Genomic DNA, 26,122 nt, shown 5'->3' with positions numbered 1-26,122 from the left:
TCACATGCACCCCAATGTTCATAGCAGCAATGTCCACAATAGCCAAACTGTGAAAGGAGCCGAGATGCCCTTCAACAGATGAATGGATAAAGAAGATGTGGTTCACATATACAGAATATTACTCAGCCATCAGAAAGGATGAATACCCACCATTCGCACTGATATGTATGGAACTGGAGGGGATTATGCTACATGAAGTAAGCCCATCAGAGAAAGACTACTATCATATTGTTTCACTCATTTGTGGAACATAGGGAATAACATGGAAGACCACAGGGTAAGGGAGAGAAAACTGAAAGGAGTGAGGGAGAAAAACCATGAGAGACTATGGACTCTGGGAAAAAAACTGAGGGTTTCAGAGGGGAAGAGGAAAGGGGAGGGGCTAGCCCAGTGATGAACATTAAAAAGAACACATGTTGTGATGAGCACTGGATGTTATACCCAAATAATGCACCACTGAACACGCCATCAAAAACTAATGATGTACTATATGGTGGCTAAATCAACGTAATAAAAAATAACAATAACTTTTAAAAATGTTAAAAGCTTAAAAAAAGAATATCAATACCAAAATAAAAAACAAAATGAAATAAACTAAAATTAACATAAACAAAAATACATACAGTATATATGTAAAAATAAAAATTGAAAAATAATAAAAGATAAAAAAGGAATTGGAAACTGTAAGAAAATTAATGAAAAAATAAAAAATATAGAATAAAGATAAAAAATTTAAAATGTCTTTTTAAAAAAAGGAAATATAAATCAAAACCACAATGGGCTATTACTTCAAACTTGGTAGGATGGCTATTATCAAAAAGACAGGATATAACAAGTATTGACTAGGATGTACAGAAAAGGGAAAACACTACTGGTGAGAATGTAAATTGGCACAGCCTTTGTGGAAAACAGTATAGAGGTTTTGCAAAACATTAAAAATAGAATGATTACACGATCCAGCAATGCCACTTCTGGGTATATATCCAAAGGAAATATAGTCATTATCTCAAAGAGAAATCTGTACTCCCATGTTCACTGCAGCATTACACAGTAGCCAAGATAAAGAAGCAACCTAAGTGTCCATGGATAGGGGCATGGATAAAGAAAATGTGGTATATGTGTACACAATAGAATATTATTCAGCCTTGGAAGAGAAGGAAACCCTGCTATTTGCAACAACATGAATAAACCTGGAGGACATTATGCTAAGTGAAATAAACCGGGCACAGAAAGACATATGATCTCACTTATATGTGAAATCTTAAAAAAAAAAAAAAAGGTCAAACTCATAGTAACAGAAAGTAGAACATAATGGTGATTACCAGATTACCAGAAGCTAGGGCAGGCCCAGGGGGGTAAGGAGAGATATTGATCAAAGGGTACAAACTTTCAGTTATAAGATGAATAAGTTCTAGGGACCTAGTACACAGCAGGGTGACTATAGATCATTATAGTGTACAGCATATTTGAAATTTACTAACAGCGTAGATCTCAAGTGTTCTTAACATACATACACACAAAGTGGTAATGGTGATTGATATGTTAATAAGAGCATAGAATTATTTCAAATATATACATTTATCAAAATCACCTACACCTTAAATATCACTTACATCTTAAATATGTAGGATTTTTGTCAATCGTACCTAAATAAAGCTGGAATAAAATAAAATAACATCTGTGATTCATAGCACTGAAGTTAAACTAGAACTATATAATTCCACTCTGGAGGCTGTGATCATAGACCAGTGACTGACTACTGATAGGTACAAGTCTCCCCCTCCTTGTGATCATAAATTCAATTTGCTTATTGCCAGAATCAAATGGGTTAACATGTGCAAAGAAGAAGGGGGTCTGGTACCTCGCAAGAACTATTATGTTAGCTATTATTATTGTTAAAAGGCATTTTTTTTTGGTGTTGTTAGTATCATTAACCAAAAATTCTAAAAAGACAGTTAAGCAGAAATACACCTTTCACAGAGACATCAGAGTAATGCTTGACCCAGATTTAAAAATGCTCACAGCACCAGGAAAAGATCAAATTGCAAAATGTGGGAACCCCTCTGGAATCCGTTGGTCCAAGCAGGACCCCGATTAGGGTGAGGCGAGTGAGGCATTTTCCTTGGTGAAAAATTGAAGGGGACACTGAAAAACTCAGAGCTCAGGGGAAATATTATTCCAATGTACTTGTTTTACTAAATCCCAATTAGCACAAGTCTACAATGAACCAGATAGGAAAATCGTACATAAAGACAGAGGCGTGAACACGGGCTTCTCACTTGACCCCAGGCTCCAAGACGGCTCAGAAAGATGCACTGTGAACTGATCCTGCCTCTGCAGCCTCACGCTTGGCCCCACCCCAGCCCGACTCACAGTGTCCCCAAATAAAAGGGGTGCAGTCCACACAGAAGAGGCATTGCCTGGAACAGCAGTGACGAAGGACTTTCCGTGTTCTCACCTTATAGACTAACCCCTAAGGCAGGAAGCATCCACAGTCTGGGGGGAGCTGGGCGGCGCTGGGCCCCGAGGCCTGCCGGGAACTCCCAGGCTGCCCTGCGGCCCTTCCCGAAATGCCCTGCCATTGCGGAGCCACATCCAAAGCCAAGCCAAGGTCCGAGCTCTTGCCGCCTGCTTTGACAACCCGCTCTGCTCCCCTGGCAGAAGCGCCACCATGGGCTTGTGGAATGACATCCCAAGTTGGAGCACTTTGGGCTCTGGCGTCAGCAGCGCCCTAGACATCCTGATGATGGTTTTGTACTTCCTGTTGGTCCTGGGCATCGGGCTGTGGGTACGTCGGGGACCGGAGGGGAGGGCGGAGCCCTGGACACCAGGCTGGTTTTACCCGCTCCGTGCCAGTCACCGGGTCCCCCCCGCGCTTCCCGCCCCACCCTGGTACCCTCTCATCCCTGTCCTGGCCTATGCAGAGCCTTGCTCGGAGACCTCTCCACCTTGCACCTACCCAAGAATGAATAAATGCAGGTCCTCAGTGATGGAGCCATCCTTGACTAACCCCACGTTTCCCCACCACCCCTCAAATAAACAAGCAGACCCAAATCCCCCTGTGCCCACTCCCTGGAACCTCAGGGTGTTTGGTAAGCCGTCCTTGTTATGATCATCACGATGATGGTGGTAATAATGACAGCCAGTGCGGATTAGACCCATAAGTGCCAGGTCTGTCCTGAGTGCTTTAACTTCATCTTTAACCCTCACAACCATGCTGTGAATAATATACTGTCATTCCCTCCAGTTTCACAGTTGAAGAATCTGAGGTTCAGAGATGTTCAGTAACAACCAGGGAATGATTGTGTTCAGATTCAAACCTAGAGCTGCCTGATCTGACTCATGAGTGTAACCCCTTTGCCTTGTGAGCAGAATCTCAAAGGTCACATGTAAGTTAGGGCTCTAAGCATTCCTTCTGAATTTGAATGAAAAGTGGTTCTGTGTTTTGTTTTTTTGTTTTGTTTTGTTTTTCTTCCTACAGGGTTCTCTTAAGAGGGCAGAGACCGTGTCTCCGTCACTGCCCTCTGCCCACTAGAGCTTAGCATGTAAGCACTCATATCTTTTAACCATACTGCCTAGGACGAGCCTACCTGCATTCCAGTGAAAGATCAGATGGATATAAAAGCTTTGGCTGGTGTCATGGTGTCGCCCTTCCTGTAAGCTATTAACAGTCAGAAGCTTCTGCCTAGCCTCCTTCACCAAGCAGGAGTGTCTGGTGACTGCCACCATTCACTAACCAGTGGGAAAATTCTCATTCTGGGCCCCCACCCAACTGAGGCTTTTCATGTGACCTTTACTTTGAAACATTTCACCAGATCATGAACAGGATTTTACTGTGCAGAGTCTGGCCTTTCAAAATGCAATCATTGGACACTCTTTTTGAGGGCTTACAGTAAGTCATTATGCTGCTAGGAAGCACATAGAGTAATGAAGACATGGTCTCCATCCTATTAAGAGAATTTTGTACCAGAAGAGAAAATATAGGCCCTTTATTCCAAACATAAAGGAGAAATCCAGGGTATTTATCCAGATCATTCAAACAAAAGATTTTTTTTTTTTTAATTGGCCTCAGGGCTCCTTGGGTGGCTCAGTTGGTTAAGCGTCTGCCTTCAGCTCAGGTCATGATCCCAGGGTCCTGGGATTAAGCCCTGCATCTGGCTCCCTGCTCAGCAGGAAGCCTGCTTCTCCCTCCCCCACTCCCCTGCTTATGTGCCCTCTCTCTCTCTGTGTCTCTCTCTCTGTCAAATAAATAAATTAAATCTTAATTTAAAAATTGGCCTCGATTATAAGAAACATCTTCTGAGTGGCCTGTGGACACAGGGGTGCTGAGTATGAGTACTTGTTTTGGGATCCTTCCCCCAGCGCTCGTATTGAATTAGGAACCCCCCACCCAACTTTCTTCCAGGCCTAAGTTTGGGGCCTAAGTCTGACCAAGGTCAAAGGACTAGTAAGCCATCTGGTCATTTCCAAAAGAAACCTGCTGTTCCTTCTGTTCTAGGAGCCATAAAATATACACAGTTATCCAGAATGCTTCAGTCTTTCTCCTTCTTTATATTAGTATTTTTCCATTTGTTCTTTTTTCAGATCATATACTGTTTTTAATTAGGAAAGTATTACACGCTCATTGTAAGAAGTAAAAAGATGCATAAACAAGGAATGATACTATTCTTCCCCCATCCATTCCCATCCCTCTGAGGTAACCATGGGTTGTGTATACTTCCTCCCCTTTCTCAGTGCTTATGTAAGCGTGAGGATACATATGTAGAGTTTTTGTCTGTTGTCTTTACAGAAGATGTGATCATGTCATACACATTACGCTGCAGCTCACTTTTTCCCCCCCTGCTATATATGGAGAGAGTCCTATAGGTCAATAGATAAGAGATTCAGCTTATGTTTTTATTAGCTGTCTAGTAGTCCTACAAACATGTATTCTTCAGCTCTTTCCTACTGACACTTAGATTGTTGCCAGGTGTTGTTTTTGATGTATTGGTGCTTTTTTTTTTTAAAGATATTTTTTATTTATTTGACAGAGAGGTCACAAGTAGTCAGAGAGGCAGGCAGAGAGAGAGGAGGAAGCAGGCTTCCTGCTGAGCGGAGAGCCCAATGCGGGGCTCGATCCCAGGACCCTGGGATCATGACCTGAGCCGAAGGCAGAGGCTTTAACCCACTGAGCCACCCAGGTGCCCTGTATTGGTGCTTTTTTTTTATTATTTAAATTCAATTTAATTAACATACAGTGTATTATTAATTTCAGAGGTAGAATTTAATGATTCATCATTATAATTAATGCCTTTTTGATGATTACTTAATTCCTTTGCAATTACCATTATCAGAGGTAATATACATTGAATATCTTTGTCTCTATATTTTTGCATATTTGTGTGATTTCCGCAGTGCAGATGCCAAGAATATAGAATATTTTCCATTGAAATGTGTTCCTATGTAAAAATTTCTTTTTCTGCATAACAGTATTCCTTGTTTTTGCACCACACCCAGTGCCCCATGCAATCCATGCCCTCTCTAATACCTACCACCTGGTTCCCCCAACCTCCCACCCCCCGCCGCTTCAAACCCCTCAGATTGTTTTTCAGAGTCCATAGTGCTTTTAATCTGTGTAGCATGGATTCCAAAAATTAGAACTGCTGGATCAGAAGTGTATGTTTACTTGAAATTTTAGTAGCTATTACTAATGCCAACCCCCAAAGCTTGTGAGACTTACTTTAATTTTCTCACGAGCAGGATATGATCATGCTCTTTTCCCTAAGACTTAGTTATTACTCCCCCTGTGTGTGTGTGTGTGTGTGTGTGTGTGTGCTTTGTCATCGTGGTTTTGATGTGCACTTCCTAGACTCCTGGTGAGGTTGAGCATCAACCTCACCATTATGAGTTTATTGTCCATGAATTTTCTTCTCCCGTGAATAGCCAGTTTATTTGCCATTTTGTATTTGGGTTGTTTGACTTTGCTATTATCAACTTCTCCGTCATTTGACTTGCTCATATGTTTCCCCCCAAGCTATCATTTGTCCAAATCGGTGTCTACTACAGATATTTGGGACCAGATAATTCACTGTGGGCATCTGTCCTATAGTTAGTTATAGGAGGCTTGGAAATATCCTCAACTCCTACCCATTCACAACTAAAAATGTATGCAGACATTGCCAAACATCTTCTGGGTTGATGGGGCAAAAATCACCTCTGTTTGAGAACCACTGGTCTGAACTGTTAATGGTATCTTTCTGTCATTTGAGTTTTTGTTAGCTTTGAGGAAGTCAACTATCTCTCTTTTCCTTTGTATCTTGTAGGTTTCCTGCCTTGCTTAGGAAAGTTTTCTCCCAATTCCAAGATCATACAATTATTATCCTAAATTTTGTTCTAATATTTCATAGTGTTTTTCATATTTAAATATCTAGAACATCGAAAATTTATTTTTATGTATGATGTGATGAATGAGTTTCTTTATTTTCTTCAACTTATTAAACCCCTTTTCTCACTGAACTGATTGCCTACATTCGCACAGATGGGACTCCCTTCTGAAAGCATTCATCAATTCCTGTCTGCTGAGCCCTCCAGGAACCTGGGAACTTAGTCTTTGTTGCTGATGCCTTGGCTCTTACAGGATGATACAGAGGGGAAAACTTAAACTTTTTTTGGTTTGTTTTCTCTTTTATCAATGTCACCCAGGAGGGCTTTGAGAAAGTGTTGGCTGTATCTTCTTCCCCACCAACATGGCTGCTATGGTTGTGTTATTATTCAAGAAAGGGAGCGGGGAGAAAGGAAGAGGCAGGGACAGATGCTTAAGCTACCTTCTTCCCAGGATCTCTTCTGCTTACTGAATGCTCCTCTCTTTCCATAAAGAGAGGATGCTTTTATTCATCTGAGAACTGTTTTGTAAATTCCTTTTATAAGTTTTATTGCTGATATCTTCCTTAGAAAAGTTTAGCTCTGCACACAGCAAGACCTTGATAAGCATTTAGTGAATAGATGAAGTGAGACTAACTTAATATGTCTGATTTGGAGTGTTGTTTCTTTGGCTTGAAGAAGGGGACCCCATTAAAATGCAGATACCCCAGATGGCAGTTTTTAAGTTCACTGTTCCCACAGAAACACATTTCTGTCAACTAGGTGCCATCCTTAGGTCATGCTGATTCTGCGCAATCCAGGAAATCCACAGGATTGTCTTTTGATCACATCGGGGTCTGGGAATCAGAGCTAGGAACCTGAGTAAAGAGGATGTGGATATGTTGGAAGGACACCATAGTAATGGCAGACTGCTGTCCTGGGAGAAGCTAGGCACATGTTCAGATTTGCCATTCCTGAGTGATCCAGACAATCTCTAACCACTATTTCCCAGACTTTGCTGGAGACTATGGCACTGATTAACTAGCTGGGAATGACTAAAGCAATATTATTTTCCCAAGAGTGTACAGAAGTGAAAATGTCCATGCAATCAGACCTGAAATAGACTAGCCTCCAGCTAGGCAGCCTTGAGCCTTCACTGTAACTCAGTGGGTAGGGGCTTCTATTCTTAAAAAGAAAGAAGGGGAGAATAGATTTGGGGATCTCTGCTAAAGAGAAGTGAAGGTGGTTGTTTGAGAGATCAGTGTCTTTGGAGCAGTTTGTGTCTTGTATTCCTTTGTTTGTTTTTAAGGCTGTCCTGTCAAGCAGTCGCGGAACAGTAAAGACTTCTTCCTGGCTGGCCGCAGTCTAGCATGGTGGCCAATGAGTAAGCCTTGCGCATGGCAATCCACGTGGGGGGCCACATGCTAACTTGTCTATTACTTTAATGTAGATGTCTTATCCCCAAAGTTGCTCAACCAGGAAAGTCATTCCATTAGAGTTTGCATAACTCTGAAGAAGTTTCTTACCAACATGTTTCCATTCAACTCAGTTGAATTTGCTAACCATTTATTAGGTGCCTTGTATATACAAAGCATTGTTCTAGGTTCCAGGATACAGGCTGGGAATAGACAGTGTTGTCCTCTGCAAGTAAACACTCTCGAATGGGAGTTGGATGTGTATCCCACAAATCTCAGCACATTACAGTGCTATACAGTGAGTCTTATGGGAGGTGCACAGGCCAGGTATGGATGAAAGGTAGACTCAGGCTTGCTGGGTGGAGGTGGTGCAAGACAGGAAAGGCCTTACAGAGGTAGGATTGTTTGAGCAAGATTTGAAGGTGGAGTGGGTGTTTGGCAGGGAGAATGTGAGGGTATTCCAGGCAGAGAGAATAGCACATGGCAAAGCTTGGAGGTGTGGAATAGCTTGATGCTGGATAGAGGGAGACAGAGTAGAAACATCTTTTGTCTTTTATGTATTAAATAAGTTTTTCATTATTCAGAGTGATTCCATCCCAGAAGAGCGCCTCAAAACTCCCACAGCAGCAGAGGCAGCTGCCTGTCCATGACCCTGTACCCATGATGGAATGGGTAGGGGTGCCCCAAGGGAGGAGAAGGTTGTAAGTAACTAGCAGGGCCCAGAGTTGAGGACCCAAACCAAGCCTGAGCTAGGGCTGCCTTATAGCTTATTTTGTAAAAAATGTACATTCATTTCCTGCACAGGACTGTAAGCTATATCAAGAGCATTGTATAAGAAGCAGGCCCTTTTTCCAATATTCTTTGCCCTCAAATGTTAACCAGTCGTTTTTTTTTTTTTTTAAGATTTTATTTATTTATTTGACAGAGAGAGAGAGATCACAAGTAGGCAGAGCAGCAGGCAGAGAAGCAGGCTCCCTGTTGAGCAGGGAGCCTGATCTAGGGCTCCATCCCAGGACCCTGAGATCATGACCTGAGCCGAAGGCAGAGACTTAACCCACTGAGCCACCCAGGCGCCCCACATGTTAACCAGTCTTAAAGCAAAGATTTGGTTTTTCACACTGGGGTAATGCTTCAAAGAAAGAAGTCTTGTCTCAGGAGAAGGTGCCTTTATTCAAAGGAACAAGGAAAGTTCACTTATTAACTGTGATGGATCCAACAACATAGCAGAAATGGCTTTGCCTCTTAGCTGCAAAGGGGAAAAGCGGTTTCCTAGTTTTAACTCTCTGAGTTATACATGGATCTTCTTTTTTATATATATAAACCTGATTTAGAAAGAGATTGAATACAGCAAAGAAATATTTGCAACTGGCCTCCTCCCTTAGTTTATTTTTCTGCAGAGGATTCTAGCAACACAGTCTCTTCCTGAGCTGTGAGGGCCTCAGTCTTTTGCCTAAGCCTCTTTTAGACCTAAAGCCATGTTTTCTATACCCAAAGAAATGGCACTCTGTTTCCCACATTATCTTGTGTAACTGACACTTGTAATGGTTTTCAGGAAACACTAACATGGTTTGGCCTCCCAATGCTTATGTATATTATAATTTATTAATTTCTTTGCTGTGGCTTCTCTTTTCATTGTTAGGATTATTACTTAATGAGCAAAATATATTTTAATATAATATATTTTATTTATATATATTTACATATATTCATTTAATAATATAATACATTATTAAAGGAAATTGAATCAAAAGAATGACTTTTGCCACTCTGGCTTTCTTTTTTGTTTTATATTCTTCTTTAATTAGCAGATATCTGATGGGTGTCAATTGCTCTCATCAAGGCCCACCACATGACTTATTCTTTTCTTCCTTTTTCTTTCTTTCTTTCTTTTTTTCATTGTATATGGCTTATTCTTTTCTTTTTTTTTTTTTTTTTTTTTTTTTTGGTATATGGCTTATTCTTGTGCCCAGTTCCCAGCCCTCATGTCAGCTGGCTTGACGGTGATGAAACTCTGAGACTTTCTGTCCTCCTCCCCTCCCTGTTTTGTCGCCTTTCTCTCCTCTCTTCCAGCTGCCTACCCAGCCGCTCACGGTCATTCTCCCCGCTGGCTCTTCCCCATCTCCCTTGCTTGTGGATGCTGAAGGTCCCCCGAGCTCACATTTGACCACTTCTCTCCAATTATACTCACACACTTGGCAACTCCTCCAGCTCATGGCGTTGAATACCAGTTACATGCTAACAAATCCCAGGTCTCTCCTGTGAACTCCAGGCTCTCTTGTGATGCCTGCACTGTTCAATAGCTGCACTTGAGAAGTCTATCAGGTATCCCAAACAGAACAAGCCCCCAAGGCAGCTTCAGACCTTCCTCCACAAATCGGATCCTCCCTCCATCTTTCCTGCCTCCTGAATAGCAAGTCCATCCTTCTGGTTGCTGCGGTTGGCAAACATGTATGCTTTAGTCTCTCTTAAACCCGACATCCCATCCATCAGGAAATCCTGTGACTTGATCTAAAAGGTATCTTTCAAATCTGACCACTTCCCATCAACTCTCCCTCCAGAGTTGCTGCTTTTGTCTCTCACCTGGATTAATTATAACCGCTTCTTGGGCTCCCTCTTTAACTACCTTGACCCTTCTATATCTGATCTCAGCAGAGCAGCTAAAGGGAACCCTCTTGGGACTCCCATGTTACCCAGAATGAAAGCCCCGCCACTTACAATGGCATGTATTAGAGCACAGATGATCTGTACCTCAGACCTTGCCTCTCAGGATTCCTGTCCCCAGCACTATCCAGTGTCCTTGAACAACACAGCTGTGCTTCTGCCTAAGGGCCTTTGCCCCTGCTGCTCTACTCAGCTGGAGCGCTTTCCCCGGGATCCCCGTGGCTTGCTCCCCCACCTCTTCTTGTCTTCCTCAGCTCTTCTCTCAGTCCACCCTGACCACCCAATTTCCCAGTACTTCCTATCCACTTCCTTATTTTTTTTTAGTCTATAGTGTTTATCACTATATATCATGATATAAAATAATCATTGGAGCACCTGGGTGGTTCATTACATTAAATGTCCATTTTTTTATTTTATTTATTTATTCATGAGAGACAGAGAGAGAGAGAGGCCAAGGCAGAGGGAGAAGCAGACTCCCGCCAAGCAGAGAGTCCACTGAGGGACTGGATCCCAAGACCCCGGGATCATGACCCAAGCCAAAGGCAGATGTTTAACCATCTGAGCCACCCAGGTGGCCCGTAAGTGTCCAATTCTTGGTTTCAGCTCAGGTCATGATCTTGGGGTCCTGGGACTCCTGGGATTGAGCTCTGCAGTGGGCTCCACATTTAGGAGGGAGTTTGCTTAAGATTCTTTTCCCTTCTCTCTCTCCCTCTCCCTCCCCCTCTGCTCCTCCCCTCACTCAGGTGTGCATACACACTCTCTCAGATAGATAGATAGATAGATAGATAGATAGATAGATAGCTTTAAAATAATCCTCTAATTTATTTTGTTTATTCTCTTTTCCCCAAAAGAATGTTAGCTTCATGAGGACAGGACTTTGTGTCTATTCTACTCACTAATGTATCCCTAATATCTAGAACAGTGCTTAAACATAGTTGGCAGTGGACTTTTATTACTAGTTATTGAATTAATGAGTGGTGCCTTTTAAACCTACCTTTTAATTTGGGGTGCCTGGGTGGCTCATCAGATTAAGCCTCTGCCTTCGGTTCAGGTCATGATCTCAAGGTCCTGGGATAGAGCCCCGCATCGGGCTCTCTGCTCAGCGGGGAGCCTGCTTCCTCCCTCTCTCTTCCTGCCTCTCTCCCTACTTGTGATCCCTGCCTGTCAAATAAATAAATAAAATCTTTTTTAAAAAACCGATTTTTTAATTTAATAATGTGCTAGTATCTCCTGACATCTATAAAACATAAATAGGTGGATTTATTTTATATTTATATGCAGTTGCAAAGCGTTATATCATTTGGACATTCCACCATTTATGCACCATATTGTTGGGCAATTTAGATTATATATAACTTCTCACTGTTATGGTAAATGTAGTGATGTAGTGAACATTCTTTTTTTTTTCTTTTTAGATTTTATTTATTTATTTGAGATAGAGAGGTGGCAAGAGAGAGCACAAGTAAGGAGAAGAGGGGGAAGCAGGCTCCCGCTGAGCAGAAAGCCTGACGTGGGACTCAATCCCAGGACCCCAGGATTATGACCAAGCCGAAGGCAGATGCTTAACCAACTGAACCACCAAGGTGCCCCTATAGTGAACATTCTTAACAATAAAAATTAAAATAATTAGTAATACTTGAGGATTTATATGTGCCACTTCTAAGACTTTTTTTTTTTGCCTTACAATTGTCACCATTAAGGTGTCTATATGTTCTCAACTGTGTCTTATTAGTGTGTTTTACTTTTTATATTTATATTTACAAAAAACACCTTCTTCGTCTGTTTAATCCTTTTAGTCTTGAACACTAGTTTTTCTTACATCAATATTGTCAATACTGGGGTGTCTGTTTTTACCTAAAGGTTTTGTTATTTGCCCTTTCTTGATAATTTGGTTTTAAATCTATCTCATGTCAACAGCATAATAGTTGGACTTTGGTTTTGAATGGAGTGGCTATCCCTATTCAACTAAAAAGCTGTCATTGGTTTAGGAGGGATTTTGCTCATTTAAATACCTCTAAGATTTTTTCTTTTGAAAGTAACAGATGTTGATTGTAAAAAAAAAAAAAAGAAAGAAAAGAAAAGAAAAACGAAAGTTGCAGTCTAAGTACAGAATTTGAAATTTTCTCATTCCATCCCTATAACCATAATTCCAGAAATATTTTGTTATATGTATATATTTATATAGCCAGAATCACTCCCATGCATATTTTGTGCAAGTGTAAGATGCACACATAAAATTTTGATGAGATTGTATTATACATACTGCTTACCTTATTGTTAAATGAAAAGCTCCTTTATTCTTTCTGTATGCTACGTTGTATCTCACCATATTCTAGTACCTTAGTATTTTAACCAGTCTCTTACAGCTAATTAGTTAAATTGTTGATATTTTTAACTTATTTGAAGCAATGATGAAATCACATTCTACTAACATTTCTGAAGTAGGGAACCACGAGGAAGTTGCTGTGGCAGGTAAAGGGTGGTTCCGTAAGAATGGCCATCCTTTTGTTTTCACTTGAGTTTACATTTGTGAAAATGATTCTTGGAGCTGGACTGAGAGTTCTGATAGGTGATTGCCTTTTCATTATCAGATAGGTGCTTCTCTTTTTGCCTCAAATATTGGCAGTGGCCACTTTCTGGGCCGGCTGGAAAAGGAGCAGCTTCAGGGATTGCTCCTGGGGCCTTCGAGTGGACATGAGTAATACCTCCTACGGCCACTAACCTCCCTCTTTATCATTGTCCAAATAAAACTCACAGACATAAAAACTAGCTGTCAGTCTCCAGTAAATAAATATTGAAGACTTCTGGAGAAGACATGGAAGAAAGGAACCAAGTCTTTGAATTCCCAAAAAGATTGTGTCAGTTTTTGTTCTTGGTTATTAAAGTTAATGAAGAGACAGAAAATGCTTACATTCCAAGGGTCATAGCAACACAGTGAACAAAGAACTAATCAGGAGGAGATTAATTAGGAGACTAATCAGGTAGGGAAAAGAGAAAAAATCTTATTAACATTTAAGTTTATGTGTACATATACATTTGTGCTTAAATATACATACAGATATATATGCATACATGTGTATATGTGTGTATATAGACACAGAAATATATGTACATATATGTGTGTATATATGTGTATGCATATATATATTTGCAGTATGTATTGAGAATGGGCTTGATTAAGCTCTTTGAGATATTTAACTAATTATGACAAAACTCCTAAATGACCTCCTAAGAATACCAAATTTCAACTATAAAACTTACGAAATTGATTATTTATTTAATCTGTGGGATATATTTGTTATAAGACATGAAATTTGTTCACTATATAAGTTCAATATGAGTGAATTTATAAGTCTCAGGCTTATTAATTTATCTCTATATAAATCATCTGACTTTTCTGGATAAATCAGAAAGCTCCTACTTTCTGATTCTTGACTTTCTACAAAAATAAAGAATACTTCTAGCAGAATCAGTTTCAAACCTAGCAAGAAGCCTGGTTTTTACCACAATTTACCTATCAGAATTTATTAGCATCTGCTTTAATATCCAGCTCACCTTACCCCTTCTTTGTAAGAAAGCCAGAGCCAAATTTATTACTTAATTTCAGTAACTTGTATGAAATTTTGGTAGAGTTTCTCCCCCATTTCTCTGAATGGTTTCTAATTTTTTTTAACTATCTTTTATATATAAGCCATCTTTACTCTGATCTGGAAGTAGGCAAACAATAAATTAAAAATAAATCCCCTGAAAACTGGCTCAGTTAACTCCCCAAAATTAAGAATGCACTCACTCTTTCATAGGTTTGTTACACTGGAAGGTGTGCACTTGGGCTGTTGTTTGTAAGTTTCCCCAGTGCTGATACATTTGTTAGTCTCAAAACAGATAGTCACTGATATTGCATCTCATTTAAGAGCCCAGCCTAATTCTTCTTCTTGGTTCCAGGCTCCGTTTCTTCTCTGTGTTCTCGGTTGGGTATTTTCTCCCATTTATATTAAAGCTGAAGTGAGTGTCCATAATCAGTTAATCTGTTCTCTATAAAAAAATTTTCTTACAAATATTGCAGGTATACATAAAAGCATCCTGGAGGACAAGTTAAATTTCTCAGTCTTTTGATTCTTGCACTAACTTCCCTAAATCCTAAGAATGCCTAAAATAACATCATTCTGCCTTGGGTACGCAGATACCAGTAACTGCCCATTGTTTAACTCTGGGACTTATTCAGGGATTCACTTTTGAGGGCTTTTACAGAAAATGTTTTAAAACTTTATCTAAAAATAAGACCCAAATAAATGAAGAGAACAAATATGTTAATGACTAGAAGACAATATCCTAAAAATGTTAGTTCTTTCCAAATTGGTCTGTACTTGGAATGCAATTTCAAACAAAATCCAAACAGGATTTTTTAAGAAGTTGATGCGATTCTAAAATGTATGTAGGAGATAAGGGGATAAAGACATGTCAGTGTCCAGCTAAGAGAGACAGAGTCAATCTAGGCTGCACATCTGTGAAGACATATGGACTGACATCATCAGCATGGTGGAATAAAAGCTTTCTACTCTCTTCCCTCAAAGGACACCAATTTAGACAATCACCCATAGATAAGAGGGCCTCTGCAGAAGTCCAGAAGTCCACTGGAGAAGTTCTAGCACACTGCTGGAGAAAAAGAAAATCCAAGATTAGACATATTGAAGAGGGTGAGGGAAACAATTTCAGTGTACTTATGTCATTCCTCCCCCAAGGTGGCACAGCTAACTGCCAAGAGAGATCTTCCCAGCCTGAAATTTCTCCCACAGAGGAAATTGATAGCATGGAAGTAAATGCCCAGCTATGAAGTTGTGCAGGAGTCTGCCAAGAAGACCCACTTCTTTCTCACATCCAGAATACAGAGGTGTGCTACACATCTCAGGGGGTAGGAGAGGGAGTGACTGAGAAAACAGCAGCCAGGGTTCTCAGAAGGCATCAGAGCAACCCAGATCCTACTAACCACTTTGCAGACTTATCAGGAAGCCTGCCAGGGAGCCACTGGGGTCTCCTCACCTACAGATACCCCCAGCTGGCCCAAAGGGCACCCATCCAACATGCCACACACGTCATCCACATACACCTCCATCCCATGGCTAGCTCCTTTGTGCACCTCTGATGGTGGCAAGAGTATGTCTTTTTTTGCAGAAAGTTAGTGAGCATTCACAGAAAGCAAGACTAGCCCTGGAACTGGGAGAAAGCACACAAAGTTTAGTATTCAGCATTGCCTTAGGGAAAACAAGGAAAGGAGAGGCTGTCAGAACTTGACCTGGCTTTGCAGAATCAAGAGAAGATATATAATCTTAAAAATCCCCCCCCCCAAAAAAAGGAACAAGAAGTGTGGAGCAGGTGTATCCACAGAAAGGTCTGAGAAATCTTCAGAATTTCTAGCAAGGCTTACAGAAGGTTATTTCTCTCCAAAGTCCAGTCGGTAAAGATGAGGAGGTGACTGCTTCCTCAAATGCAAAGACAGTAATACAAAATTTGAAGAACATGAAAAATCAAGGAAGCATGGCACCACCAAAAGAATACAGTTTTCCAGTAACTAAGTCCAAAGAAATGGAGAGCTGAAATTTGTTTGATAAATAATGCAGAATAGTTGTTTGAAAGAAGTTTGGTGGCTAAAAGAAAACACAGAAAGACAATTCAATAAAATAAGGAAAATGACACATGATGGAAATGAGAAATTTAATAGATAGAAATCATGAAAATAAACATGTTCTGGGGTGGGAGAATACAATGGATGAAATGAAAAGTACAATATAGAACATAAATAGTGGACTGGATCAAGCAGAAGAATCTATAAAGTAGAAGACAGTCATTTGAAATTATTTGGTCAAGGGGACAATGAAAAAGAGCTACAAAAGCCTATGAGACTATGGGATATCATTAAGAGAAACAGCCCACACATCATAGGGCTCCCAGAAGGAGAAAAGAGATAAAAGGGACAGAAAGCTTATTTAAAGAAATAATGACTGAGAACCTCCAAAATCAGGGGAGAAATTTGGATATCCAAGATCATGAGGATCATAAGCGTCCCCAATTTCAACCCAAAACTATATTTTCCAAGACACATCATAATAAAATTATCTAAAAATCAAAGAGAAAAAATTAAAAACAACAAGAAAAAAAATCCTCACATACAAGGGAATGCCCATAATGCTATTGGAAGATTTCTTAGCAGAAGCCTTGCAGGCCAAGAGAGAGTGGGATGATATATTTAAAGTGATAAAAGGAAAAAAAAAAACCTACCAACCAAGTATACTTTATGTGATAAAGTTATTCTTCAGAAATGAAGGAGAAATAAAGGCTTTCCCAAATAGACAATAGCTGATGGAGTTCATCACCACTACAGCTGTCTTACAAAAGTGCTGAAAGAAGTTCTTCAAGCTGAAATGGAAGTGCTACTAAGTAACATGAAAACATATGAAAATAAACAATACCTGATAAAGATAAGTATATAGACAAATTCAGAGTAGCCTAATATTTTTTAAATGGTGGGATGTTAATCACTTAACTCCAGTTTAAAGGTTAAAAGACAAAAGTATTAAAAACAACTATAGCTACAATTATTGGTTAATAAATAAATAATATTAAAGGAAGTAAATTGTGGCATCAAAAAATGTTGGGGTGGGGAATAAGAGTACAGTTTTTGTATGTGATCAAAATTATTGCCTTAAAATAGACTATTATAACTATGAGAAGTTTTATGTAAACTCCATGATAACCAAAAAGCAAAAAGTTAACAGTAGCTATATAAAAGATAAATAGAAGGAAATGAAAGCATACTGCTAATGAAAATCATTAGTTCACAAAGGAAGATAGCAAGAGAGAAAGAAAATAACAAAGGAATTACAAAACTACCAGAAGACAATTAATAAGATGGCATTAGTAAGCCCTTATGTAAGTAAGGTTTGTTAATATCTCCAACACCTCATGTCATTACCTTTCTTTATATACTGAGAGTTTCAAGATTTACTCTCTTAGCAACTTTTAACTATTTAATACAATATTGTCAACGATAGCCACCATGCTAATTTTAAAATCCATTTAGCCACTCTATGCCTTTTGATTGAAGAATTTAATTCATTTATATTTAAAGTTGCTAAGAGAGTAAATCTTGAAACTCAGTATTAAACAAAGGTAATGACATGAGGTGTTGGAGATATTAGCAAACCTTACTGTGATAATCATTTCACGAGTATTTGTATATCAAATCATGTTGTACACCTTAAACTTACACAGTGTTATATGTCATTATATATCCATAAAGTTGGAAAAAGAAATTAAATGTATGTAAAAAGGCAAAAGCATAAGAATAGCAAAGATACTCCTATCAAAGAAAAATAAGAAGGATTTTTCCTACAGATATCAAGACTTACTATAAAGCTATAGTAATTAAGACACTATGATATTGACACAAGGATAAAAACATTAACTAGTGGAAGAGGAAAATAACCCAGGAATACTCATATATATGAAGATTTGATTTATGACCTCAGTGGTGCTGCAGACCACTGAGGAAAGGGTCAATTGATTATCATATTTAAAAAAGTAGATGGGTGGGCGCCTGGGTGGCTCAGTGGGTTAAGCCGCTGCCTTCGGCTCAGGTCATGATCTCAGGGTCCTGGGATCGAGTCCCGCATCGGGCTCTCTGCTCAGCAGGGAGCCTGCTTCCCTCTCTCTCTCTCTGCCTGCCTCTCCGTCTACTTGTGATTTCTCTCTGTCAAATAAATAAATAAAATCTTAAAAAAAAAAAAGCAGATTGGATGCCTATTCTACACAAAATAAATTTAAATTGATTAAAGACTTAAATAGGAAAGGTAAAAGATTTCAAACTTCATAAGGAAGTACAGCATGACTTTATGTCTTTGAAACAGAGAAAGATTTTAAAGTAAGTTGGAAAAAAGTCAAAGCCCGGCTGACCACCAATGTACACATGCATGCATGAGAACCCAGGGAACCGAAAAAAGAAACTAGAAGGAGCTCTACCCTGCAGAGACAGAGCTGTACTTCTGAGATCTGTGACTTTATAGTGCCTAGGACTCAGTACATTACCCAGCCCACCCAATGTAGGCAGTGGATAGCAGAAGTCTTACTCATAACAGAGGGCTGAAAAAACAACAGAAAATTTATGTGAGAGCTCCAAAACCAAAGGTACCAAAGAGAGGATTAACCCCCAAATCTGCATATAAATTCTGCAAGAAACCCTGACTGCCAGACTACTCAATTGCCAGGAAAACCTCTAGACCAGGCTAAATTAGCAGCAGCTAAAAGCTAAAAAAAAAAAAAAAAAAAACCACGCAGAGACATCAACTGCTACACCCTGCAGGGTGGGGGTGGGAGGTGGGATGGCATGAAAGATGTTGCAGTTTGAGTCCAGGGAGGTTAACTGCCTAAAAAGCAAGAAACAGCAATCCTCAGAACAAAACAGATTCTAGAATGCTGTATCATATGATCGATGATGGCCAGTCTGCAACCAAGAATTATTAGACATATAAAGAAATGGAATTATAAATGTGACCCAGAGGGTGGCGCCTGGGTGGCTCAGTGGGCTAAAGCCTCTGCCTTTAGCTCAGGTCATAATCCCAGGGTCCTGGAATTGAGCCCCACATCAAGCTCTCTACTCAGCAGGGAGACTGCTTCCTCTATCTCTCTTTCTCTGCCTGCTTCTCTGCCTATTTGTGATCTCTGTCTGCCAAATAAATAAATAAAATCTTTTTTAAAAAATAAAAAAAAAATGTGACCCAGACTCTAAGAGAAAAAGCAATAAATAGAAACTGACTCTGACCAGGCCCAGATGTTGATTTAACAAACAAAGGACTTCAAACCTACAATTATAAATATGTCCAAAGAAGTAAATTGTGATACCACTGAATAAGCAAATAGGGCCTCTCAACAGAGAAACTGAAACTATAGAAAAGAACCAAATGGAAATTCTAGAGTTGAAAAGCACAATAGCTGAAATGAAAAGTTCACAAGGGGAGCTCAAAAGCACAAATAAGATAGCAAACGAGAGAATCAGTAAACTTAAGGATAATAGGAATTATTATTACCCAGGAGAAAGAACAGAAAGGAAAAAATCTGAAGAAAAAGGAAGAAAACCTCAGGACCTATGATATAATATCAAACAGTCCAGCATGCATTTACTTGATATCCCAAAAAGGAGAGAGAAACAGGCAAGAAAAAAATTTTTTGAAGAAATAGTAACTGAAAATACCCCAAATTTTGGTGGAAAATGATAATTTACTGCTATAAAAATCTTAACAAACACCAATAAACACACTAAAAGCTACCCTTAGGTTTACATTATAGTCAAACTGCTAAAAGCAAAGATAAAGAAGAAATTTTGAAAGAAGTAAAAGAAAAAGAACACATTACATGCAGGGGAGAAATGGTACAGTCAATGGATGAGATCTAGATGGAAGATATAATGGATATCAGGTACAATGGAAGCCAGGGAAATATTTGAATGACATATTCAAATGCTGAAAGGAAGAAAAATCTGTCCACAAGAATTCCATATCCAGTAAAAGTACTCTTCAAAACTGTAGATGAAATGTGTATAAATATTAAATCATTATTTGTATGCCTAAAACTAGTATAATGTTATATATCAATTTTACCTTAATTTTTAAAAACTTAGTGCAAAAATAAAAAGAGGGTGACTAAGTAGAGTAAGATTTCTCAACTAGGACAAAAAACATAAACCACAGAGGAAGAAATTGATGTGTAGGACTTCAAAATAAAATTTTAAACCTTAACTCTTCGAAAGATATCTTTAAGAAAGTGAAAAGTCAAGCTAGAGATTGGGGGGAAATATTTCTAGAACATATTTACAATAAAAGACTTATATCCACAATGTGTATTTTGTTTTTCTAAAAAACCTTAAAACTCAGTTTTTTAAAGTTTTTCAGTATTTAAAGTTTTAAATAGCTGTTTCACCAAAGAAAATAGACAAATGGCAAGTAATCATATGAAACTATCCTCACTACAACTGATCATTAGGAACATTATGTAAGATGACACTGTACCAGACAGAATGGCTAAGAGGAGAACAACTGACACTAGCAAGAGTTGGAAAGGTGTGGGGTAACTGAGACTCACACGTTTCTTGAGGAAATGCAGAATGGCATGGCCACATCAGGGAGGACAGTTTGGCAGTTTCCCCACAAATTAATCCTGACCACCCAGCCAAGTATTTCCTTAGATCTAGATTTTTATGTACTCTGGAGAAATGAAAACACATGTCCACACATAAATTTGCACATGAAGCTTCGTAATGGTCATGTTTCTACTAGCCAAATCTTGAAAAAATCTAAATTGCAATAGGAGAGTGGAGGAACAGCACACAACATCATATACCAAGCAGCATTAAAAAGGCATCCTACAACCATGTGGCTGAGTCTCAAGAACATTAGGCCAGTGAAAGAATCAGGACATTAAAAAAGAATACATAGTATATGATTTCATTTATTTAAAATTCTAGGAAACATCTGTAGGGAAAGCTGATACTGGTTGTCTGAGACCAAGGGTGGGGTGAAGGCCTTGATTGCAAATCCTAGGGGGTCCTGTGGGGGGTGTTAAGAATGCTTAATATTTGAAGTATGGTGGTAATCACATAACTGTATGTATTTTCCCGAAGTCATCAAACTTGACACTTAAAATGGGAGAATTTCACTGAATAGAGCTACCCTACAACCCAGCAATTACAGTACTAGGTATTTAGCCAAAGGATACAAACGGGATCTGAAGGGGCACCTGAGTCCCAGTGTTTATAACAGCAATGTCCTCAATAGCCAAACCATGGAAAGAGACCAGATTTCCATCAACAGATGAATGGATAAAGAAGATGTGGTATATATACACAATGGAATATTATTCAGCCATCAGAAAGAATGGAATCTTACCATTTACATCGACATGGATGGAACAAGAGGGTATTATGCTGAATGAAATAAATCAATCAGAGAAAGGTGGTTTCATTCATATGTGGAATTAAAGGAACAAAACAAAGGATCATAGGGGAAGGGAGGAAAAAAGAAGATGAAATCAGAGAGGGAGACAAACCATGAGAGACTCTTAACTATAGGAAACAAACTGAAGGCTGTTGGGAGGGAGTAGAGGAAGGATGGGCATAATTGGGTAATGGGCATTAAGGAGGGCACATGATGTAATAACCACTGCGTGTTACATGCAACTGATGAATTATTGAGCCTTACATCTGAAGCTAAAGATACACTATAAGTTAACTAATTGAATTTAAATAAAATAAGTTTAAAAAAGCAGTGAAAAATTTTAAATATTTGTAGAGAGGCATCAAAAATGTGGGAAAGCTTACTTGCCATGCATCTTAGTGTCTGCAATGATGAAGCCATAATCCCAGGAAAACTACCTCAGATTGTGACTGTATTTTGGGATAAGGTCTTTAAAGAAGTAACTAAGGTAAAAATGAGGTCATTAGTGTGGGCCCTAATCCAGTAGGACCTTATAAGAAGAGAAAATTTGGACAGAGACATATACAGAGGTAAGAGGGTAGGAAGACACAAGATAACAGCCATCAACAAGCCAAGGACAGAAGCCAGGAATGGACCCTTCCTTCACAGGTCCCAGAAGAAAACAAGCCTGCTGACAGCCTCCAGAACTTCCAGCCTCAAGAACTATGAGACTGTAACAGTTCTTTTTTTTTTTTTTTTTTGATGGACAGAGATTACGGTAGACAGTGAGGCATGCAGAGAGAGGAAGGGAAGCAGTCTCCCTGCTGAGCAGAGAGCCCGATATGGGGCTCGATGCGGGGCTCAATCCCAGGACCCTGGGATCATTACCTGAGCCGAAGGCAGAGGCTTTAACCCATTTAGCCACCCAGGCGCCCCGAGACTGTAACATTTCTATTGCTTAAGCCCCTCCGTCTGTTGCACTCTGGGATAGCAGCCCTAGAAAATGAATTCAATCAGCAAGTGTAAAGTAGAATCACCAAGAAAGAGCCATATATGACAGTATATGATTAATAACCCAATAGAAGGTGGGGTGCCTGGGTTATGCCTCTGCCTTCAGCTAAGGTCATGATCCCAGGGTCCTGGATCGAGCTCCACAACGAGCTCTCTGCTCAGCAGGGGGCCTGCTTCCCCCTGCCCCCCGACCCCTTTCCCTCTGTCTGCCTCTCTGCCTACTTGTGAACTCTCTCTGTCAAATTAATTAATTAATTAATTAATTAATTAAAAATTTTAAATTAAAAATATATATGTATATATGTAAAAGAACCAAACAGAAGGTGAAAATGTTAAAGTCATAGGTGTTTAGGAGAGGATACATGGTCCCTGTGAAGCCCACAGGTAAGTTTTCATAAAGCAGATGGATTTTGAGGTAGAACTTAAAATAGACACATGTGAGCAGGTGCACATGAGGATTCTCAGGGCAGGTGGGACAGTTTACATTTAACTATTATTTATTCACCTACCACGAGCCAGGCTCTGTGCCTGGGTCCAGGAATCTAATAAACAAAGAGGCACACTCCCTGCCATGGGGCGCCCACAGTTGGAGACAATGGAAGTCAAAATGAAGAGGATTGTTGGGGACAGCCAGCACATGCACAAGAGCATGAGTACAGAGGACTAGGTTCAAGGGCTGTTGAGTCAAGTCCTGTCTCTCCTGAGCACTTGTTGTATTTTTAGTATGTGATAAGTCATTTGATTTTGCTCTGTGGAGTATTTTGTGAAGGTGATTTGTCATTAGACCTGTTCAGTTAGCAGGATTCCCTTCTGCATTCAGGAGATTACACAGAAAGCTGGGCTCTTGAAGACAATACTATTTCCTCTCCTTTCCTATTTCCCCCATCCTAACAAAGCCAGAGTGAGTGACCCTGCTATACCTTATATTCCTGGCCCTTTCCTACCATCAGCTGTGTCTCGGTGACAATCAGCATATTGCAAGCAAGACTCATCCCTGTGGGTCTGCCTCTTCTGGCACTCTGTCTGGTGATGACTTCTTTTTTGCTTATACAGGTGACGACAATGCCAGAATATTTGAGGAAGAGGTTTGGTGGCTTTCAGATCCAGCTCCTCCTTGATATTCTGTACTTATTCCTCTATATCTTTAATAAGATCTCAGTGAGTTGTGTAAAAGTCAGCCCAAGAAAGAAAACAGAGGTGAACAAAAATTCAGTAGGCAGGACAGTGCTAGATTGGTCTCAGCAGTTCACTCTGGGACCCCACAAATTGCTTACGGCCTCTGCTATCTAAGTGAGAGGAGAGAAAAAAATAACTGAATAATACTTACAAAAAATAAAATCAGAGGCATCTTCTTTGTGCCCCAAGCCTAGGTTATATGTCCCTCCTTTGTATTTTCAGAGAACATTGGGCTTACCTGTGTCATGTCATTAGGTGATGTCATTCCTCCGCTTAAAACAATTCAAGAGTTTTCTACCACCCCTACAAGAAAACCTAAGCCCCTTGTTATGATCTGTAAGGATGTCGGGTTCTTGTCCCTGCCTCTCAGCCTTGTCTCCTGGTCTCCTCCCTCGTTGTCATCAGGCTCTGGCCACACTGCCTGCCTTATTGTTTCTCAAACCCACCAAGCTTATTCCCACTTGAAGCCTTCAACACTTGCCCTACATTGTATCTGGAATGTTCTTCCCCCAGATTTTTCAAATATCACCTCCTTGGCGAGGTCTTCCGTGGGTTTCATGAGATTCCATGAATCATGAGATTCCAGCCAATCTCTACTCCATTATTGAATTTTTATTTTCTCTGTAGTACTTGTTACCATGTGAAAGTGAGTTGTTTCCTTGATCATTATCTGTCTCCTCCACTTCAGTGCGAGCTTCTGTAAGTCCAGGGCCTTTCCTGGCTTCTTCACTACATTACCCACTATGCTGAGAAAATTACTAGCACTTAAGACATTCGATTCATGTTTTGGGGTTTTTGTTTTGTTTTTGTTTTTGTCTTAGTAACCAAATGAGTGTCACTTACCACACTGCATAGAACTGCCTATTTAGTATCTATCACTAAATATAGGGTCCCTGAGGACAGCAGCCGAGTCTTAGTAACTCTTGTGTCTTCTAAACCCTGTTGAGTATCTATTATATTGGCACTTAGTAAACATTTGATGAATAAATGGATAGATGAATGTTGGGTTCCTTGTATCGCTACTCTGGAAACCACAATAACAAAGTAAGAGAAGAGCCAGTTAAATGATATGCACATGCTTTAAAATCAGTGCCAGCTAAGCCAAGGATCAACAAATCTGGCCTGCAGGCCAATCAGCCTCGTCTTCTCCTTTATTTGATCTAAGAATGTTTTTTTTTTTTTTTTACAGTTTTAAATGGTTATGAAAAACAGAGACAAGCATGTGGCCTGCAGAGCCTACAGTATTTACTATCTGGTCTTTTCGAGAAAAAGCTTGCCAGGGCCTGATGGATGAGCTGACCTCTTTACCTTTTCCCAATGGCAGAACTGTAGGAACGGCTCTCTTTGCACACACTCCCTGCTACAATGCTCCAGGGAGGAAGAGGCTTAGTTTTGTCTGAACTGAATTAACTGGATTAACCCAAGCCCTAAAAGTGCTGACGTTGCTGAACTCATGGGGCACAAGTCTTTCTGCCCAACAGAACTTGGGTAGATTTAGTCTCTATCCATTAGCAATAAAGTAGGTGTGCTAATCATAGACCACTTCCTGCAAATGGCTTCTAGGGTCTTTATGATACTGCTGTTGAATGAGCTGGAAATGAAAATGCAGCTTGTTGCCTGTGCACTTATTTCAGGTAGAGATCTGTACTGGTGCCATGTTCATGAGACTGGTTTGGGGGTTAGATGTCTATCTGGCCACCATAGTCTTGCTAACAGTTACTGGCGTTTATACCATCACAGATGAGGTTACCATAACCATGCACATATTTATATTGACACAAAAGCTCTCCTCTTATAGTGGAGTGGTAGTAGGCATTGAAGCAGGGAGTCTCCAGCTTTTGCATTTTTGCTAAGTCTATAGATCACATTGCTAGACCCGAGGGGGTGGAACAATGAAAATAATTGTGGTGGGGTGCCTAATTGGTTTCCTACCTCTAGAAATCAGATCAGGCCTGTGGGAGCTTTCCGAGGGCACTGGCAAGGAGGGCAGTGATCATGTTTGAGGTGGGCCACGGCCTGACACTTCAGACTGCCAGGTAATGGAGTAGAAGCAGAGAGGGGATGAGGCAGATGCAGCAGCTCTCGGCATCCCGGTCACCTGGTAAGCTGGTTGGGCCGTCAGATGGGATCTTTTATGTAGGCGGTTCTGTCCCAGAGTATCGCCCTAGGTTTTGAGAGTGGAAGATCTCATCACTTGTTTTTTCCAGCCACAACGCAAATCTTAGATGCTGGTGAGTATCCCTGGCAGTCCACCACTATCTGAATGGGGAGAAGCAGGCTGGGAATGGAATGTACTCAGTCAATGGCTGTCAATGCACAAGGGAATGGAAGTTGGGGGCTTTTTCTCAGGGGACATTTGGTAATGTCTGGAGACATTTTCAGCATTCACAACTGGGAAGAGGGGTGGTTTCTATTGGTTTCTAGCAGGAAGAAGCCAGGGATGCTGCTAACTGTTGCTTCCAAACCGAGATTTTGTGATTGAAGATGTACTTTTTTTTCCTTAGGAGAACTACCAGCTTTTCATTCATCCAAAAAGGGGAATGTAAAGGGAAACTGGAACAT

General features: G+C 40.0%; 1 long non-coding RNA gene and 1 pseudogene across 1 annotated transcript in view; one reads left to right on the top strand and one right to left on the bottom strand.

Moving 5' to 3' along the window:
• The window catches only part of LOC116572434, a 33,599-nt gene extending 31,086 nt beyond the window's left edge, over positions 1–2,513 (bottom strand). The window contains exon 1 of the long non-coding RNA XR_004278318.1: positions 2,459–2,513. This is a non-coding gene — a long non-coding RNA (uncharacterized LOC116572434). The remainder of the gene's footprint in view (positions 1–2,458) is intronic.
• Positions 2,514–2,671: 158 nt separating this feature from the next.
• The window catches only part of LOC116571509, a 67,013-nt pseudogene continuing 43,562 nt past the window's right edge, over positions 2,672–26,122 (top strand).

This window comes from Mustela erminea, chromosome 13 (assembly GCF_009829155.1).
Source record: "Mustela erminea isolate mMusErm1 chromosome 13, mMusErm1.Pri, whole genome shotgun sequence".
Taxonomy (NCBI): domain Eukaryota; kingdom Metazoa; phylum Chordata; class Mammalia; order Carnivora; family Mustelidae; genus Mustela; species Mustela erminea.
Note: the sequence above shows the minus strand (reverse complement) of the source record. Positions and strands in the feature narration are given on the sequence as shown.